The following is a 12,972-nucleotide window of genomic DNA, read 5'->3' on the forward strand; positions in this document are numbered from 1 at the left end:
TCAATCACAAAAAAGACAAATGGACACACAAAACATACAATAATGGGAGTGAGAGACAAGATGGGGAGAGAGAGGGAACAAGTACAACAGCAGAGAACAGGGACAACGGAAGATCTGTGGGAGGGAGAGGGCTTGGGGGGAGGAGGCATGGGAGAGCGGGGGGAGGGAGTGGGAAAGGTATAAAACACATGGACACTGCTAGAACTTCCAGGAAAGAAAGAAATCGGGATTTCCAAAAAAAAAAAAAAAAAAAGTGGATCTGGGGTGAATTAACGGGGGTAGAAAAGATCAAGGTTTTGGATGGGGGAAGACAAGAGATTTTAACAGCATTGTGCAGGTGAAAAGTACCACCACATACCAACACTGGCAACGAGAGGAGTCAGGGTGCAGACACCGTGCATCGATTCGCCAGCAACTCCAGAATTTTCATCACGGCAACACATGGAGATATTGGTGGCCAAATGCTCATTATACTCGTCGAACGCTACTCGTGTGGTGATGCATCAAACGCACACAGGCCGACGGCGTAATGTGCTCGATCAAACAAACAAAAGAGGACGGTGACTGAACGGACGACGAGCACGATTCCATCGTTATACCACGAGAGCAAACCGTACAGCGAGCGCTCCCCGGGCCCAGCTAGTCGAGTACGACGACCATTCAGACGGTCGTGGTGAACACGTCCGGAAGTTGCATTGCCATGAAAATGGTGTCGTCAATGTGCGACGGAAACAAAAGTGCCTCAAACGATCGATTCAACTGGAAATGTCTCATGAGAGCGATTCTGGACCAGCGATTCTGGGCGAACGGTGCACGGTTGGGAATGCAATTGTTGTGAATCACACCTCTGATTGAATGACCTAGATGTAGCAAGCGAGAGTTTATGTGGCAGGGGATGGTTATTCAGGTGCTTGGGCGGCCCACTGTAAAACCGTGTTGCCGATCTCGGTGTCGTGAGAGCGAAATGTAAACGACGAGCATTGATGAGGTATCCGAGAACCATCTATCATGACATGCAAGCTTCCGGGAGGGCGGCGACGAGAACAACATTCCCTACACTCTGGATCGCAGGTGACGAACAACGCACTCCGATCAACTACATGGAATCCCAGCGCTATTAATATCATTATTCAATGAGCAACAATTATTGTTACAATCAGCATCATAAAAACAAGGAGGAACACCTGCTCTCAAGGCAATAACAACAACAAAACAAAATGCACCACAACGCAAGGCAACCAATTCAAAAATACCAATAACTAACCAGCGAAACAATCAAAAGGTTTCACCATTTTGTCCACACCACAACAAAGCTTTCTCTTCACCGGATTCATTTTCTTTTTCCAATGCAATAAATTAGGAATTTCTGGATACATTGCATAAACACCATTGAAGAAATTACTTCAATGAAAAACACCACAACCACACTAGTTACAAACACCGTATCCACCAACAGTGTGCCACTGGCATTTAAGCCAATGGTTGTTGCTCTTGGTAACTGAAGATAGCCGTTCACATGTGATAATGAAAAACCAGGAACGTGATTTGTTTTTAGTGTACGGACTGCCGAACCAGTGAACAAGCACACTCTGGGATAGCCAGCGATGTCAAGGGATGTCCAAGACCAGGCCACTTGCTACCTGCATTAAGAAGAACCACCTTCAGAGGCCATTTTTCCCCCCAGAGCAGGGGTTGGCCTTTTTTAGGCACCGTGGTCCCCCTTTTTTGGGCACCGTGGTCCCCCTTTTTTGGGCACCGTGGTCCCCATTTTTTGGGCACCGTGGTCCCCATTTTTTGGGCACCGTGGTCCCCATTTTTTGGGCACCGTGGTCCCCCTTTTATGGGCACCGTGGTCCTCTTTTTGAAGCAATGTTTTATGGCCGGATGCCCTTCCTGCTGCCAAACTTGTTCGTTGCCTCTTACGATACACGGGGAATTACCAGTGAACTGGTCCTCAATTTGCCGACCTCGGAAGGATGACAGGCTGAGTCAACCCCCTTGGCATTAATTCAGCGATCGACCGGGATTCAAACCCAGGATCCTAGGATCCTAAGCCGGCACCCTAACCGCTAAGCCAACACCAGACTTGCTACCTGCATTGAAGGCAGGAATTCGTAATTTGTTTAGAGTGTGCCCATTAACTCACCTCGTCTTCACGAAACACACCGTGGATCTTTAACGTCCACCGACGACCAGGGCGGGCACACGTGTCTTCCAGTTTAGCGTCCGCCCGAGGGGCGCGCACTCATTGGTGCCTTGCCCTGAATGTGAACACCAGGATGAGAGTTCACAGCTAGGTTGGGATTCGACCCCAGGAAAGACAGCTCACAGGGGAGGGTGCTACCTTTAGGGTATACCAGCCAAGCCATAATAAGCTGTAATAAAGGCACAATAAACAAAACTACTTCAGTCCACCAAACTCTCGCACTGGCGAGCAACCAGGGTTATCGCTGAGTTGAACTTTATAATGAAAAGGATTAACAAAGTATAAAAATATCTACATTACATGCATTTCAATACACTTCCTGGAGATACGACAAATATGAAAAATTAATGAAAACTCATGAGGCAAAAGCTGATCCTGTTTTATTTTCCCTTTGACTTGCTCCGGCTTGATGTGGGACAAGGTGGGACACGTATGGATTCACGATAAGTCTCACACAAAATGGTATCGTCAGGAACTCAAACTCCCATGGCGATTCGCGTCCATCATACCCTCTACATTCTTCAGGGTCAAGCCAGTATGGCCTGGTCGGCTCCCTGGGAGCCATTGGTGAAAGCAACAGTTTGAGGATGAGGAAAACCCGACATGCTGTTAGCACCGAGCAGTGGGATAAAACAAAATGGGGCCCAGTTCGAGCGTACCTAAAACTCTTCAAACGAGCAACAGCACATCATCCTTACCCAACAGTAGGCCCCAAGGCAGGCCCAGCATGAGAGGGTAGGAGTAGTATGATAGGATTGCAAAATGTCCAAAAGCAGATGATGAAGCAGTACGAGAAGATGATGCTACAAGGTCAGTGCAGTGCAATGGTGCTGAGAAAAAAATGCTCTGTTTAGACTTTCTGTGCAAACTAACCATTTTGTCAGATAACGTGGGCCTCAATACGAAGTATCTACAACACAATCGGCGACTGTATCTACAACATGCTGAGACTGTATGTACAACACAACCGGAGACTGTATCTACAACACAAGCTGAGACTGTATTGTTACGGCCTGAAGCACACCAAGCCAAGCCTTCAATCACACTGTCTTTATTTATGGATTATCACACGAAAATCTCTTCCTACACATAAAACAAAGAAGGGAGAAGAGAGGGAAAAACCAGAGTAGGCCGGTCCAAGAATAGGCCGGTCCAAGAATAGGCCGGTCCAAGAGTAGGCCGGTCCAAGAGTAGGCAGGTCCAGGAGTAGGCCCCAAGGCAGGCCCAACAGTAGGCCCCAGGGCAGGCCCAGTAGTAGGCCCCACGGCAGGCCCAACAGTAGGCCCCAAGGCAGGCCCAACAGTAGGCCCCAAGGCAGGCCCAGCATGAGAGGGTAGAAGTAGGCAAGTCCACGAGTAGGCCCCCAGGCAGGCCCAACAGTAGGCCCCAGGGCAGGCCCAACAGTTTGCCCCAAGGCAGGCCCAGCACGAGAGGGTAGGAGTCGGCAAGTCCACGAGTAGGCCCCAAGGCAGGCCCAGCACGAGAGGGTAGGAGTAGGCAAGGCCACGAGTAGGCCCCAAGGCAGGCCCAACAGTAGGCTCCAGGGCAGGCCCAACAGTAGGCCCCAAAGGCAGGCCCAGCACGAGAGGGTAGGAGTAGGCAAGTCCACGAGTAGGCCCCAAGGCAGGCACCAGTGGTAGGCAGCCAGAATTCGATCAACGTCACCCTTCAGGTGGAGAGATTGCAGCTGGACACTCTACAACCCCCAAAGAAGCACTCTGCCATAACCCATAAGCCCTCCTCCAAAATGGCCACTCACTCCTCTGAATCACCTTCCTGGCCACTCCCCTGCCCCACAGCCAATCATAGGCTTTATACACATGGACCAAACCACTTGGTCTAACTCACAGGGGGGTGTTGGGGAAGGAAGAAGAAAAAGGTCACAAACCATAACAGAATGTACAACACAAGCTGAGACTGTACCTACAACACAAGCTGAGACTGTATGTACAAGACAACCGGAGACTGTATCTACAACACAAGCTGAGACTGTATGTACAACACAAGCTGAGACTGTATCGACAACAAAAGCTGAGACTATACCAACAGCACAAGCTGAGACTGTATGTTCAACATCTATCTATAATTCCAGTAATCTCTGTTTGTACGTCTGTACGTTTGTACGTCTGTTTGTCTGTGACCGCTGTTTCTCGACAACCACGGGTCCGATATACTTTTAACTTGCCAGGTATATTGCTGGGGACCCGAGGATGTGCCTTTTCAAGGTTTCATATTAATCGGACAATTACTTACCGAGCTATGTCCAAAAAACGATTCAACCAATCAGAGAGCAGCGAACGATCGCGTGTGCCGAACGTGGAGGACACACTCTGCCTCGGATGGCACATTTGAGAGCGTATTCATTTATTTCACGTTTGCAAACTATGTTGGCGTTAAACTATGTTTTAAAACTAATAAAACCGAATTTGCGATTCATTCGCTTTCCTGCGCGTTTGTGCACGCGATGGCGATTTCTTTACCAAACTCCGGAAGCCGTTCGCTTTGGACCAAACCATTGCATGTAAATAGAGGGGGGGGATTGTCACCGTACTCGCAAGCCGTTCGCTTTGGACCAAACCATTTCATGTAAATAGAGGGGGGGGATATAATTTTAGATATAGATATAGTACGGGCAATGCCCTAGTGTAGTGAAAATGCATTAAAGTTGAACCCAGGTGTGATGCTCGCTTAAACCACTGAGAGGCGTCTATAAGACCTCGGACGTCCGCGACTTCGGGCCACTCCTGCGACATTATTCTATGACATGTAGACTCGGATGGTATGTACCCTTTCATATTCTAGGCTTGCTTGCTTTGACTAATATTATCGATCCTCCCTATATGATGCCACGATCCTGATATATATTGCATGATTGTATTTTACAGGATGATGCCAGAGATCTGATTGTTATTAAACCTACCTATGGGACAAAGTTGTGGACTTGGTTGATTTTCACGACACTTAATAACAATCAGTCTACCGTCCACTCGAGGACACGAGGCGGACATGGCGGGACACAAGATGATCCAGGTGCCGCAATTTTCCGCCGACCCACAAGCCACGGATTCGGCCTCGGAGCTGACGCATTGGCTAAAGTCCCTGGACAATCAGTTCAAAGCCCAGGACGCCGATGTCACTGAAGAAACAAAATTACAGGTACTGCAAACTAAAGTACACCACACTGTCTATAGGGGAATCGAACAGTGTACGACATTCAATGCAGCGGTGACAGAGCTAAAGCGGATTTACATTAAGAAGCGAAGCGTGGTCTATTCCCGGCATCTGCTCGCCAAGCGGACTCAACAGCCCACAAAGTTGCTAGACCACTACGCACAAGAGCTGCGACGTCTGCTCGCTGAGAGTGCCCAGGAGGTGCGGACACACGAGCAAGTCCAGGACGACCTTGTACGTGATTCTTTTGTCTCAGGAATCGGGTTTTCTACCGTTAGACAGAGGCTTCTTGAGGTTGAGGACTTGACGTTCACGGAAGCTTAACGGCTGGCTCACGTCTACACTACAGCTCGTGAACAATCTGACGATGATGATCACACGCGCGTCACTGCGGGGATTTCTCGTCAAGCTCGACCGGAGAGAGCTACCGCCGACGACCCGGAAGCCGACACGGCATCCCTGCCGGAACCCCTGGCTTCTCCCGAGGAGGACCCTGATTCCGGCTTGGCTGCAGCTGCAGCTGCGGGTCCAAAGCCCGGACGAAACGCGACGTGCTATTTCTGCGGGAATCGACAACATCCCCGGTCGGCGTGCCCGGCTCGGGAGGCGATATGTCATCTGTGTTTGACAAAAGGGCATTTTGCAAAAGTGTGCCGAAAAGCTGCGCGGGGCAAACGAACACGCGCGACAATGAATGTGCTTATCGCCGGGCCAAAGGGCCGAGCACAGAGCGGGGCGCCTCACCCGCCTTTGATGAGTGGCGTACCTCCTTGTAGGCCCCTGGCTGCGCGCTCGACCTTGGTGAGATTCAACGGACCGCCAAAACAACTGGCGAAAATACGACCGAACGCGGAGCGACTGTCCTTGGCTGGTATCCGAACGTCTCATTATGGCTATGAGACTCACCGCGCTACTCTAGCGCCATCCGAAGGCTGCTCGTACGCACTACAAGCTCCTGTTTTGGCACGAAAGACTGCAGATGGCTTTCAAACTACGCGCATGACACGAGCGCCCTCCGGAGGCTGCTCGAACAAACAGAGAACTGCAGCTGGCGTCGGATCTACACGCGAGGCGCGATCGTCTCGCTCTGATGGCTCGGCATCTGCCGGACCGCCTGGCCTGGCTCAGGCCATCATCCCACTTATGATCGAGGGAATTTTTGCACGGGCTCTCATCGATACAGGGTCCACGGATAGTTATATCGATCATCGACTGGTGCAAAAACATGGATGGCCGATTCTCGGGACATACCGTCGGATCTTTATGGCCTCCCAAGGGCTTAGGCTCAACACAAAAGGGGAATGTCGATTGAAGCTTGTGATAAAGGGACGAATGTTTCCAGATGTACATCTCATGGTCTTGCCTGCTCTATGTGCTGATGTCTTGTTAGGACACGACTTTCTTAAGCGACACGGACGTTTGGAAATGGAATTTGGTGGTACTGATACGCTGGCTGTTTGTGCACTCGCAGGGATGGAGATTGAGCCTCTGTCACTGTTCTCCAATATGACCACGGACTGCACACCGGTAGCGGTAAAATCACGGCGCTACTCCCGAGCTGACGCGCAATTCATTGCAGAAGAGACAGCCCAGCTCTTAAAGGAAGGTATCATAGAACCTAGCCGGTCGCCGTGGCGGGCACAGGTCTTAGTGGTGCGAAGTGAGGCGCATCGCAAACGAATGGTAATCGACTATTCGCAGACGATTAATCGATTTACACAGCTGGACGCCTACCCCCTCCCGGGAATGGACGCCTTGGTTCGACAGGTTGCCCAGTACTCAGTCTACAGCACTCTCGGTCTACGCAGTGCGTATCATCAGATCCCCATCATTCAGGCATACTGCATCTATACCGCGTTTGAATCAGGTCAAAGGTTATACCAGTTCACCCAACTACCTTTTGGGGTGACGAACGGGGTTGCCTGTTTTCAGAGGGCTATGGACGATCTTATCGCTAAGGAGAACTTGACCGATGTCTTTGTATATCTGGACAATCTTACGGTTTGCGGGCATGACCAGGGGCACCATGATGCGAATCTGAAGCGCTTCCTCGAGGTCGCGCAGAGGTATCGTTTAACCATGAATGAGGCTAAATGTCGTTACTCCATGCGCAAGATAGATCTTCTGGGGTACACCGTGACCCACGGCTCTGTTGCTCCTGATAAGGAGCGTCTGCGACCCTTGCTCGATATGGCCCCGCCCTGTGATCGAGCTTCGCTGAAGCATGCTCTCGGGCTGTTCGCCCATTATTCTAAGTGAGTGCAAAATTTCTCCATGAAACTCCGCCCACTTGTGGCCTGCGACGCGTTCCCCATGAGCCCAGCAGCCTTGGCTGCCTTTAGGGGCCTTAAGGACGACATCGCTGGCGCCGCTGTGGCGACGATCGACGAGAGCAAATCTTTCATCTTAGAAAGTGATGCCTCGGATCATGCGATAGCGGCGACTCTCTCCCGGGGGGGCGCCCTGTGGCTTTCTTTTCGCGGACTCTCACCTCCGCTGAGCAGAGGCATTCGTCTGTCGAAAAGGAAGCGTACGCGATCGTCAAGTCGATTCGGCGATGGCGTTCGTACTTGCTCGGGCGATGCTTCCAAATCATCACAGACCAACAAAGCGTGGCGTTTATGTACGACACCTTACATGCCCAACGCATAAAGAATGAGAAAATCACTCGCTGGCGTATCGAACTCGCCGACTTCTGCTACACCATCAAATATCGCCCGGGGAAGGATAACCTGGTCGCCGACGCCTTATCACGGCCAGCTACGTGTGCGGGTCTCATAACTTTGGAGGGTCTGCGCGTGCGCGCTTTGCACGACACTATGTGTCATCCTGGGGTGACGCGTTTCGCTCATTTTGTGCGTCGTGGTAATCTGCCGTACTCGATTGAGGACATCCGCCGGGTCTGCCGCGACTGCGCTGTATGTGCGGAACTCAAACCGCGTTTTTACAACCCTCCCATGGGGACGCTGGTCAGGGCTACTAGACCGTGGGAGAGATTGGCGATGGATTTCAAAGGCCCGCTGCCGGTGTCGAGAAACTCTCGTTATCTGCTCACTATCGTTGATGAGTACTCGCGATTCCCTTTCGCTTATACGTGCGCAGATATGACGGCTGCCACAGTCATACGGTGCCTGCAGAATTTGTTTTCTATGTTTGGGTATCCGGCCTACGTGCATACAGATCGGGGTGCGGTGTTCCTGTCCCAGGAAGTGAGGTGCTTCTTGCTCCAGAATAATATCGCTTCGAGTTACACCACACCGTACAGGCCGCAGGCGAATGGGCAGGTCGAACGCTTTAATGGGATCAAATGGAGGGCCGTTATGCTAAGCCTCAGGACCCTCGGCCGGGGCCTAGATAAATGGGCTTGGTCGCTACCTGCGGCGCTGAACTCGATCAGGGCTCTACTATGTACGGCCACCAACCAGACTCCTCACGAAAGACTGTTCCACCACCCTAGAAGCTCGGGTAGTATCCGATCTTTACCCAGTTGGCTCGCTGAGCCAGGGCCGGCTTATCTCAAACGTGCGGTTCGCACGAGCAAGTACGATCCCTTCCTGGATAAGGTGCAGGTACTCCAGGCTAATCCCGAGCATGCTCGTGTGATGACGGCAGATGGACGTCAGTCCACTGTCTCCGTACGCCATCTCGCCCCTTGTGGGGTCATCGACCCTTATAGGGATATCGACGAACCGATTTACGAGTCTATGGACTCTCCCGAAGCTCCCACTATGAAGCATCTGCCGTCCCTCCCCTCGCCAGATACACCCCTGCCTGAAGGCACTGAGGTGCCCCCTCCGACACCTGCCTCCAGCGGCTACTCCGATGCAGGGGACTCTGGGCTTGGGGATGTCGTACCCGGTAGTTTCCGTACCCGTGCTGGCAGGATAATTCGCCGCCCTGAGCGCTACGAATGGACCGACTGACTTGGATTGACATTCCTAATCAATTAATGCTGAGGCACGCTTGATTCCTGCCTAGCGGCAGTGTAGTTCTAACGGCGGGGAGAATGTAGTGAAAATGCATTGAAGTTGAACCCAGGTGTGATGCTCGCTTAAACCACTGAGAGGCGTCTATAAGACCTCGGACATCCGCGACTTCGGGCCACTCCTGCGACATTATTCTATGACATGTAGACTCGGATGGTATGTACCCTTTCATATTCTAGGCTTGCTTGCTTTGACTAATATTATCGATCCTCCCTATATGATGCCACGATCCTGATATATATTGCATGATTGTATTTTACAGGATGATGCCAGAGATCTGATTGTTATTAAACCTACCTATGGGACAAAGTTGTGGACTTGGTTGATTTTCACGACACAACACAAGCTGAGACTGTATCTACAACACAAGCTGAGACTGTACCTACAACACAAGCTGAGACGGTACCTACAACACAAGCTGAGACTGTACCGACAACACAAGCTGAGACTGTACGTACAACACAAGCTGAGACTGTACGTACAACACAAGCTGAGACTGTACGTACAACACCAGCTGAGACTGCACGTACAACACAAGCTGAGAATGCACGTACAACACAAGCTGAGACTGTATGTACAACACAAGCTGAGACTGTACCACTTTCACAAGCTGAGAGTGTACCTACAACACAAGCTGAGACTGTACCTACAACACAAGCTGAGACTGTACCTACAACACAAGCTGAGACTGTACCTACAACACAAGCTGAGACTGCACGTACAACACAAGCTGAGACTGTATGTACAACACAAGCTGAGACTGTACCTACAACACAAGCTGAGACTGTATGTACAACACAAGCAGAGACTGTATGCACAACACAAGCTGAGACTGTGTGCACAACACAAGCTGAGACTGTACCAACAACACAAGCTGAGACTGCATGTACAACACAAGCTGAGACTGTACCTACAACGCAAGCTGAGACTGCACCTACAATACCAGTTGAGACTGTATGTACAACACAAGCTGAGACTGTATCGACAACACGAGCTGAGACTGTACCTACAACACAAGCTGAGACTGTATCGACAACACAAGCTGAGACTGCACCTACAACACAAGCCGAGACTGTACCTATAACACAAGCTGCGACTGTATGTACAACACACGCTGAGACTGTATGTACAACACAAGCTGAGACTGTACCTACAACACAAGCTGAGACTGTATGGACAACACAAGCTGAGACTGTATGTACAACACAAGCTGAGACTGTATGTACAACACAAGCTGAGACTGTATCTACAACACAAGCTGAGACTGCACCTTCAACACAAGCCGAGACTGTACCTACAACACAAGCTGCGACTGTATGTACAACACACGTTGATACTGTATGTACAACACAAGCTGAGACTGTACCTACAACACAAGCTGCGACTGTATCAACAACACAAGCTGAGACTGTATCTACAACACAAGCTGCGACACTGTATCTACAACACAAGCTGAGACTGCATCTACAACACAAGCTGAGAATGTACCGACAACACAAGCTGAGACTGTATGTACAACACATGCTGAGACTGTATCTGCAACACAAGCTGCGACACTGTATCTACAACACAAGCTGAGACTGTATCCACAACACAAGCTGAGACTGTATCCACAACACAAGCTGAGACTGTACCTCCAACACAAGCTGAGACTGTATGTACAACACATGCTTAGACTGTATGTACAACACATGCTGAGACTGTATCTACAACACATGCTGGGACTGTACCTACAACACAAGCTGAGACTGTACCTACAACACAAGCTGAGACTGTACCTACAACACAAGCTGAGACTGTACCTACAACACAAGCTGAGACTGTACCGACAACACAAGCTGAGACTGTACCTACAACACAAGCTGCGACTGTACCTACAACACAAGCTGAGACTGTATCGACAACACAAGCTCAGACTGTATCTACAACACAAGCTGAGACTGTACCTACAACACAAGCTGAGACTGCATGTACAACACAAGCTGAGACTGTACCTACAACACAAGCTGAGACTGCACCTACAATACAAGCTGAGACTGCACCTACAATACAAGCTGAGACTGTATCTACAACACAAGCTGAGACTGCATCTACAACACAAGCTGAGAATGTACCGACAACACAAGCTGAGACTGTATGTCCAACACAAGCTGAGACTGTATGTACAACACAGGCTGAGACTGTATGTACAACACAGGCTGAGACTGCACCTTCAACACAAGCCGAGACTGTACCTACAACACAAGCTGCGACTGTATGTACAACACACGCTGATACTGTAGGTACAACACAAGCTGAGACTGTACCTACAACACAAGCTGAGACTGTATGTACAACACAAGCTGAGACTGTATGTACAACACAAGCTGAGACTGTACCTACAACACAAGCTGAGACTGTACCTACAACACAAGCTGAGACTGTATCTACAACACAAGCTGAGACTGTATGTACAACACATGCTGAAACTGTATGTACAACACATGCTGAGACTGTATCTACAACACATGCTGAGACTGTATCTACAACACAAGCTGAGACTGTACCTACAACACAAGCTGAGAATGTACCTAGAACACAAGCTGAGACTGCACGTACAACACAAGCTGAGACTGTATGTACAACACAAGCTGAGAATGCACGTACAACACAAGCTGAGACTGTAACTACAATACAAGCTGAGACTGTACGTACAACACAAGCTGAGACTGCACGTACAACACAAGCTGAGACTGTAACTACAATACAAGCTGAGACTGTACGTACAACACAAGCTGAGACTGTACCTACAACACAAGCTGAGCCTGTACCTACAACACAAGCTGAGACTGCACGTACAACACAAGCTGAGACTGTATGTACAACACAAGCTGAGACTGTACCTACAACACAAGCTGAGACTGCACCTACAATACAAGCTGAGAATGTACCTTCAACACAAGCTGAGACTGTACCTACAACACAAGCTGAGACTGTATCTACAACACAAGCTGAGAATGCACGTACAACACAAGCTGAGACTGTAACTACAATACAAGCTGAGACTGTACGTACAACACAAGCTGAGACTGCACGTACAACACAAGCTGAGACTGTAACTACAATACAAGCTGAGACTGTACGTACAACACAAGCTGAGACTGTACCTACAACACAAGCTGAGCCTGTACCTACAACACAAGCTGAGACTGCACGTACAACACAAGCTGAGACTGTATGTACAACACAAGCTGAGACTGTACCTACAACACAAGCTGAGACTGCACCTACAATACAAGCTGAGACTGCACCTACAATACAAGCTGAGACTGTATGTACAACACAAGCTGAGACTGTATGTACAACACAAGCTGAGACTGTATGTACAACACAAGCTGAGACTGTATGTACAACACGAGCTGAGACTGTACCTACAACACAAGCTGAGACTGTATCTACAACACAAGCTGAGACTGCACCTTCAACACAAGCCGAGACTGTACCTACAACACAAGCTGCGACTGTATGTACAACACACGCTGATACTGTAGGTACAACACAAGCTGAGACTGTACCTACAACACAAGCTGAGACTGTATGTACAACACAAGCTGAGACTGTATGTACAAC

At 49.7% G+C, this 12,972-nt stretch overlaps 1 protein-coding gene across 16 annotated transcripts in view; it reads right to left on the reverse strand.

Moving 5' to 3' along the window:
* LOC137426657 (uncharacterized) overlaps window positions 1–12,972 on the reverse strand; it is a 114,911-nt gene that overhangs the window by 38,742 nt on the left and 63,197 nt on the right. For 4 of the 16 annotated variants that reach the window (XM_078779166.1, XM_078779168.1, XM_078779167.1 and 1 more), the window contains one exon: window positions 2,147–2,261. The exons of 9 other annotated variants lie outside the window; for them this stretch is intronic. The gene's annotated coding sequence lies outside the window, so the exon portion shown is untranslated. Of the gene's footprint in view, window positions 1–358; window positions 612–2,146; window positions 2,262–3,328; window positions 3,350–12,972 lie in introns of those variants that run through there. 3 more of the 16 variants (XM_068115413.2, XM_078779169.1, XM_068115415.2) reach the window with 3 other exon arrangements.

Source organism: Myxine glutinosa, chromosome 5 (genome assembly GCF_964187855.1).
Source record: "Myxine glutinosa chromosome 5, kmMyxGlut1.1, whole genome shotgun sequence".
Taxonomy (NCBI): domain Eukaryota; kingdom Metazoa; phylum Chordata; class Myxini; order Myxiniformes; family Myxinidae; genus Myxine; species Myxine glutinosa.